This window comes from Pteropus vampyrus, unplaced genomic scaffold, assembly GCF_000151845.1.
Source record: "Pteropus vampyrus isolate Shadow unplaced genomic scaffold, Pvam_2.0 Scaffold667, whole genome shotgun sequence".
NCBI lineage: Eukaryota > Metazoa > Chordata > Mammalia > Chiroptera > Pteropodidae > Pteropus > Pteropus vampyrus.
The window spans coordinates 570,813-579,185 of record NW_011889448.1 but is presented as its reverse complement, the minus strand read 5'-3'; the positions used below and the strand labels follow the sequence as shown (position 1 = coordinate 579,185).

Genomic DNA, 8,373 nt, shown 5'->3' with positions numbered 1-8,373 from the left:
TTCTTATTATAAATCACAATATCACAGAATCTTTGCAGATTGTGATCCAGTTCAATAAATACATTAACTACAGATGAGGATATGCAGTAGAATTTATAAAAAGCTTGCATATTGAAGCTTATGCAAGAAGAGTATTAAGACTAGAACTAGAGAAACTGGAATAGAGTAGGAATTTACAAGAATGCAGAGAGACTCTACATTTCCTTCATTGTTCACTTCATGCCATAGATATTCAAATCAAGAAAAATAAATTAATAATTTAAATAAAGTATAGTTTTTCCACTGTCATTTAAAATCCACCTTGATACAATACTTCCCGCTGCTGCTGTTGTGACTCAGACTGAGCACCAATACCCCCATAACCATGGAGGACATAAATGAATACAGCAACATAGAGGAATTAACAGAGAGATCCAAGACCAATGCTAGCAAGAATCAGCATAATGACAATAAAATGTTTATTGGATGGCTGAGCTGGGATATAAGCAAGAAAGATCTGAATGAATATTTGTCTCCATTTTGAGGAAGTCGTAGACTGCACAATTAAAACAGATCCAGTCACTGGAAGATCAAGAGGATTTAGATTTGTGCTTTTCAAAGATGCTGCTAGTGTTGATAAGGTTTCAGAACTGAAGGAACAAAACTAGATGGCAAATTGATAGATCCCAAAAGGGCCAAAGCTTTAAAAGGAAAGGAATTCTCCAAAAGGTTTTTGTGGGTTGATTGAGCCCGAACACTTCTGAAGAACAAATTAAGAATATTTTGGAGCCTTTAGAGAGATTGAAAATATTGAACTTTCCATGTATACAAAAACAAATAAGAGGATTTTGTTTTATCACATATACAGGTGAAGAGCCAGTAAAGAAAATTTTAGAAAGCAGGTTATCATCAAATTGGTTCTGGGAAGTGTGAAATCAAAGTTGCATAATCCAAAGAGGTATATAGGCAGCGACAGCAACAACAAAAAGGAGGAAGAGGTGCCGCAGCTGGTGGATGATATGGTACCAGAGGTTAAGGTCAAGGTCAAGGCCAAAACTGGAACCAAGGATTCAATAACTATTAAGATCAAGGATATAGAAACTGTAATAGGGCCTATGGTGGTGATCAAAACTATAGTGGTTGTGGTGGCTATAATTATACTGGATGTAACTATGAGAAATATGGATACGGACATGGATACACAGATTACAGCAGCCAACATAGCACTTAATAGCAAGGCGTCTCGAGGGAGTGGCAATCACCAAAACAATTATCAGTCAGACTAAAGGAGGACATTAGGGAGAAAACAGGAGGAGATGACTAAGGTAATCCATCTTGCAGGACAACATTGAAGATTGGTCTTCTGTTGATCTAAGACTATTTTGTAAAAGACTTTCTAGTGTACAAGATACAACTGTGTCTGATTGTATATAGTTGTCAATTAGTTTTCTTTTATCTTTGTCTTTTGCTCTCTGTTATGACTCAATGTGGATTTGTGTTTATACAAATCTTATTTGTATGATTTCATGTTAAATCTCAAATAAATGCTTCCTTATGTGAAAAAAAAGAAAGTATATGTTTGAAGAATAAATAGCTGATTCAAATAGGCTCAAGTAACAACTTGAGAATAATGTGACACTTCGCCAAGAACATGATCCACACCTAGATTGAAAGAACTAGAAAACCAGTAACGCATCATGAGGCAGGAAAATTAAGATTTTCATAAGCAACTGGTTGAACCTTCAGGCAGTCCCCCCAAAACTCCCAAAGATATCCATTAGCAATAAAACCTGGCCCTGTAGGAATTCTCAGAGATAAGAACATGTATAGCTTATGGAAGCAGATTTTCCAAAAGCTTAATGACAAAGAGGAAAAGATGGAAGTGTCCATGCAGAAAAGTAATTCCATGGAACAGGAAATCTCTGAATCTAAGATGTTTAGGAAAAAGCTAAAAGATCAGCTTGAGGATACTTTTGCTGAGGCTTCCAAGGAACACAGGCCTCATGAATGCAGATAGAAGTTTTCCAAACAAAAATTAAATGAATGCGAACATGATGAAGCGATGAGGTTAAGTTACAAGTGCCACTTTAGAATATTAGCAAGAGATTTCTAAAATAAAATCTGAACTTGAGAAAAAAGAGGAATATGAAGAGGAATATTTTGGATGTGAAGCTTTTCATGTCTCAGAAGAAAAAAAATGCGGAAAATGAGGTGTGTGATTTAGAGAGTTATCAGCTTATCCTGTAAACAGAAATATTAAGGTTAAAAGAAAAATTATAAAAGTCAAAAAAGAAAGTCATCATAAAATGGAGAACACAGAAAACATGGCAGCCCTCAAGCAACATGGGTTTTAATGTGAGAGTCTACTTACACCTGGATTTTTTTTTTTCAATAACTATACAGTTGGCCCTCTGTATCCCTGGGTTTTAGTTTAGACTACGCAAATGAGAAGGATCGGTAGCATGCATCGTTCTCTGCCATTTTATATGAGGGACTTGAGTATCCGGAGATTTTGATATTTGCAGGAGTTCTGAAACCAATCCCCTATGGATAATGAGGGACAACAGTAGTTAAGTTTTTGGGAAGTCAAAAGTTATATGTGGATTTTCAACTCTGCATGGGGGAAGCAACCCTAACTCTGGCCTTGTTCAAGGGTCAACTGCATTTGAAAAATAAACTACAATAAGGTGAGAAAAAAAAGCAAGAAATTAACTGGTAAAAATGAAAGGCTGTGATTTGTTGTGAATAACCTAACAGCTCAAAAAAGACCATTTAAAGACAAGCTTAAGGATTTGACAGCTAAGAGTAGGTGGCCTGCTGGGAAGCTTAGATTATAGAAACCACATATTGGATCAGCAAAAAGAAAGATGTCCAGAAGTATTCATAAGCTCTTGTTTCTAAGACAACTAAAGAGTTTAAGACTAAAAAGTTCTAGTGTGGTGTCAAGAACGCTGGATCCACTTTGGAAAGGTCATCAGAGTTAGAAACTGGACATGTGTGTGTAGGGCTTGCAGTGTGCCCTTGAGGCAAGCGACCAGGCCATACAAGTTTGTTTAAACTTAAATGAGAAAAGTTGAAGACACAAATCTCTCTTTTGGAAGTAAGTTAAATGATTCTGAAGTGACACGTAAAGAATTATTAGATGATACAGAAATTTTGAAGAAAACATCAGAAGAATTTAAAATACACACGGAGCTCAAAATTCTAGATTTTTCATGATTCTATTTTTAAGTTATTCGGTATTACACCTCATGCACAAGATCCGAACCTTAGAAATAGCTCAGCTGAGAATCATAAACTCCAAACCCAGAGGTATCTCCATCAAATTTCATAAGCCTAGAACAGCAAGACACATCTCAGCTATAGTAAGGGCCAGCTACTGCGCCATTGACATCACACAGGTCCTCTTGCTGGCTGGACCAAAGCCAAAAGCTCATTGATTTTTGGGTCAAATCATTTCCAGTTCTACTCATTGTAGCCATTGCATCTCACTTATGGTTGGACTAATTAGACAAAGCTATGGCTTGGAGGTGTGCTCATTCACATGCCATGTATCTTGCAAAGACAGCGCTCCCAAGATCTGTTCAACTTCTAGGCCATCCCAGAGGCCTTTTGGAGTGGATATGCAGAAAGGTATAGAAACTCCCTATGTATAGTATACATTAAGGTCCAAAACATACTAGTGTGGAGAAAAGATGGCAAAAGTTTATGTATTGGTATATAACTGTATACTTTTTTTGTATGATTTGCCTGAAGGAAAATCCATTCAGCTTGGTGTTATTGTGAGCCTATCTTGTATGTTACAGAAGAAGATTTTTTGGTGAGCTCTGCTCTAGCTTTATACATGCTTTGCGCTAAAATATTCCTTGTATATTTGGGGCGACAGTTTCTCTCTTAGGTACAATTTGAAGACCAGTTCCCTACCAATTCTAACAAAAAATGAGAAAGAAAAGAGGAAAGTGGCTAACACTGAAAAATCAAGTTGCGCATATTCCACTAGAAGCCCATGACAGTATATTGCCTCTTATTAAAGCAATTCTGATAGCTGTTATCAAAAATAATCTAAGATTGCAGTTGTTTAAAAGAAAGACTATATGTAATAGAGATTATTTGTGATGTGATCATTCAAGCTACTGTTTGTAGGGGAGTATACTGCATTGCACTTGTTCCCAAAGAGAAAACTACAGTCCTTCTCTTTATTGGGATAGCTGTATTACTGGGTCCATGCTCCATTTTATCCATACTCTTCATTTGAGGGAATCGAAGGAAGCTTTAACATCAAGCTACCAGAAAAAAAGGCTGCCTACTCATCGTAACTTCAATACTTATAATGAGTTCTTCAACTATCTGTAGCAGGGAATTGCCTGATTCTTTGTTATGAAATCCATAGAACTAAATCTTCTCACAAAATGTTCAATGAAACTGTGGAAAAGCTCTATATTGTCTATGCTTCTGGGTTCTTTCTGTTGAGCATCCATGAAGATGGGTAATCTCTAAGCCTGGTAAATTCCAGTGGCCTGGTAAATTCCAGTTATGTTCCTCTCACTGTAATCTATTGATGCCCTTGGTTTTGTGGAGCTCAATGAGGAGGAATACCCACTTTGATTCAGCCATATGGGATTGCACATGACTCATATCAAAGGTCATGAACGCAGAAGCTAATATGGCCTGCAATCTATAGTTACCTATAGTTATAGTTCTCCCCAGGTCATAGTATGCAGTGAGTATGATATCAATAAATTATAATGATGATGTTAAAACTATGGAATGGGTCCAAATCACTGGCCTGAGAAAGATAGGACCACTAAACTTTTAATGCATCCTCGACCTTCTAAACTGTGAGCTTCCATGCTTAATCTACTTTCAGGACAAGTTCTCTGAAACAGTTTTAAGGGTGCCAGACACTTGCAAATATGATTTGTCTTTAAGGTTCCAGAGCACAAAAGATTACAACATTGGTGAGCAATGCTTAGAGACCCACAGTGAGCTCCAAAACTGTATCGATACAACTAATTTCAACTATGTGACTCACACGGGCCTAGAGATTGAATGCAAATCCTCATGGCTCTCACTCTAAATGTTGTGCTTCCCTCACTGGAGGAAAGACTAGGTTCTGCTGCAGCCATCTGTCTCAGTAGGCTCAGTCTAGAGAAAAAAGACATACATTTCAAGGCTCTCATAGGATGGATCAGAGATCGGAGTGGCCACAATCCTGAGAAGTGTGTCTGATTCAGATCAGGAATTTGACAAAGAGCCTCAATCATATACCGCCAAACACTCATCTCCAGTAAACAGCTTCAACCCTGGCATCCCACTGAGCTCCACCTTCCCCTAGAAGAGCTTCTTGTTCTATGGCTTCTCATGATCACCTCCCATGTCAGTACCAAGGTTGATGCTGGACCTTTAGTGTTGTCTAAGGAAATGTAGAATCAATTTGTAAATATGAAAAGGAAGAAAATATGTATTATTGTAATGACCAGTTTTAGGTCACATTATTCATAATAGTAGTCAAGATCCATTCTTCTATACAGCTATGAGTCAACACTGTTATGTTTGCTCTTGAAAGACCACCATGCAGTCTCTTCTATTCTGAACAAACTGAGATATCTAGTAGGAGTTGTACTCAACTGTCCCTATAAATGGTCTCATGTCTTGTTTGCAGGAAAACCTTTTATATAGAATGTTGCCTCTCTGGATAATGCATTAGACAATGTGCTATTCTCTATTTTCTGAAACTATTTCCTAAAACCTTAAGGGAGTAATAGAAATGTATTTATTGTTCTCATCAACACAAGAATTTTTAAGACAGAGCAAAGCGTAAGTTAGTTTGTGGCCTTTCTAGTCACTTAGTTATTGTATACTAATCGGCAGAAGTCCTTCTAACAACTCTTTAGTCATGGGTAGAGAGGCTCACCACCAGTGGGCCTTATACTCATTCCCACCTCCTTACCCACCATTCTGGTCCCTTGTATGTGTTTGTCCATCCTACATCAAAATCAAGAAGCTTCATTACTATTTGCCATTGTGAAGTCTGGCTGCATTCTTTGTTTCCCACTCATTCCCACAGCTTCTGATTTCTGTCATAAAAATACCCATTCTTAGCAAGTGAGTATCCTACAGGTCTTAGAGGACTCCTGGGGATGAAAGGTGACCAGAGCTCAAGGGGGTCATGAAACAGAGGCTGAGACATTTCACCATCCACCACACCACTCCCTGGTCCCTCGATTAGTAATCCAGTATTGATCATGTTGAATCATCCAACACACTCCTCTACATTTCTCCATGGCTCTTGGGGAGCAGGGATATTCTGCATATATATTAAAATCATCCATCCATGTTTAGTAATCAGATTTTGCATCATATTTCATTAAAAGCTAGTAATTTACAATGGCCAGCAGATACAGCTTGTTATCTTTGGCCTGAGGACCTTTGAGTGAGTGCGAGGACAATGAGGTGCCACTTTATTAAATTTGTATCTTCCTAGGATTTTCTCTGTTCTCCCACTGGTTGACATATTCTTGGCAACACTGTATAGGGTGTGCGCTTACCTTGACTGGGCACTGAGTGATATGGAAGCCATCAATTCTGTGCCTGAGAGTGTTCCACACCTTGCACCTGCCTGGCCCATTCTACTCAACTGGGCCTCTGTGAGACTGGTATGTGCTTGAGGTTCTAGTTTTTACTTATAAATGTAAGCTGTGTCTTTGTAATTATTGATCATGAGATCATTTTTAAACAACCTACCTCTCAATAAATTAGCAGATATGAGTTTAAGTTAAAGCAATTAGAGTTAATGTTTGAAAGTAATTACACACACGCGCGCGCACGCACACACACACACACACACACACACATATTGGTGGCTACCCAGTTCAGTTCTTTCTTGAGCTCAGAACCATGCAATATCTCCTCATTTCATTCAGAGTAAAAGCCTAAATCCTTTAAATAGCCTCAAAGTCCCCTCAAGGTCAAGTGCTGTTATTTTTCTAACCCTTTCTCCTACCTTCTACCCCTTTTACTTCTTCCACTTAAGCTACAGAGGCCTCCTTGTAACAACTGCCTTGATGGTCTCTCAACAGCTGTTACCTCTTACAAAAAACTGTCTATCTCCCTTCATTTCCTCAAATCTCTGATCTGTTTTCATCCTCTTAAGAGAATCTCATCTTACCACTCTATATTTATACTGCAAACTATACTCCCTGGCACTCCTTATGACATTACCCTGCTCTCTTTTCCCACCTCTGGCCTCTATCACTTATTACATACAAAAAACTTGTTTTTTATTATGTCTACTGTTTATTGTCTGTATACCCCTGCTGGGCTCTATGTTCTACAGGGCAGGAATCTTTGTTTTCATCTCTGATGTAAACTAAGTGATTAGAACACAGTTTGAATGAATGGCTGAATAAGTGAATGGCGTGGTCTGACAATTCTCTGAGTTTAAAATACACAGATCTTTCCCCATTTATCTCAAATGGGATTTCAAAGTTGTCCCAAAAAATTCACTTATAAGTTTAGTAGCGTATTTAAAAGCAGAAGGTAACAAGGATCAAAACAAAAACAAAAATAAAACAAACAAACAAAAACCAACTGAAGATGAGAGATCTCAAACTGGCAGCTGGTGAGCCAAAGAAGGCCCCATAGTGGTTTGGCTGGCTCAAACCTTTAATTTTTCTTTTAATTTGAGAATTCAGTCAGGGTACCTACTTTCCAATTTGCCATTTTCCCCAGGCTATATCACCCCAATTATTTATACCATACCTAATTCTAACATCTCTGTTGTCTACTTGTTCATGTAGCACTTGAATCTGGGATCCCACTTCTCTGGGAAGGTCAAGTGAACAGAGTACCCTGTAACATACAATTTGTAGCCCTCACTCTTTCAGACTTAAAAATTATATTATAGTTAACACAAATCATCCTAGAATAACAAATTCAAATTTAACAAAACCAAATTTAGCAAAAACATAACTCAGAATCCATGATACTGGATATACTGTACATTCTCAGAATAGCCCTAGAGAAGGAATTATACTCCTATTATTGTGCAGCAGTTTAGAAGAAACTTTAAGGGGAAAAAAGGTAACTTTTTAATAGTTAAAAAATATTTAGCTACATTTTATCATTTGTATTTAATAATATAAGTGTATCAACATTTGTATTAAATCTGGCTTTTTCCTTCTTGGCTATAAAAGCAGAATAAAGGGGTACCAGGAGACTGTAAGTAAGTACAAATAAATGCCTTAGACCAAAGATAAATCACTCATAAATAACACATTGTACTCCTCTGATATAATTTTGCTATCAACATCCGTCCTATTCTTTAGAGCTAGCCAAAATCTCAACTCCAGCACTTCTGTAACCAAGTTCACTGTCAAAGTGCACTTACTGTCT

General features: G+C 37.6%; 1 pseudogene; it reads left to right on the top strand.

Annotated features, from left to right (window-relative positions):
* Positions 1–364: 364 nt before the first annotated feature.
* Positions 365–1,350, top strand: LOC105309078 (annotated as a pseudogene).
* Positions 1,351–8,373: the final 7,023 nt, after the last annotated feature.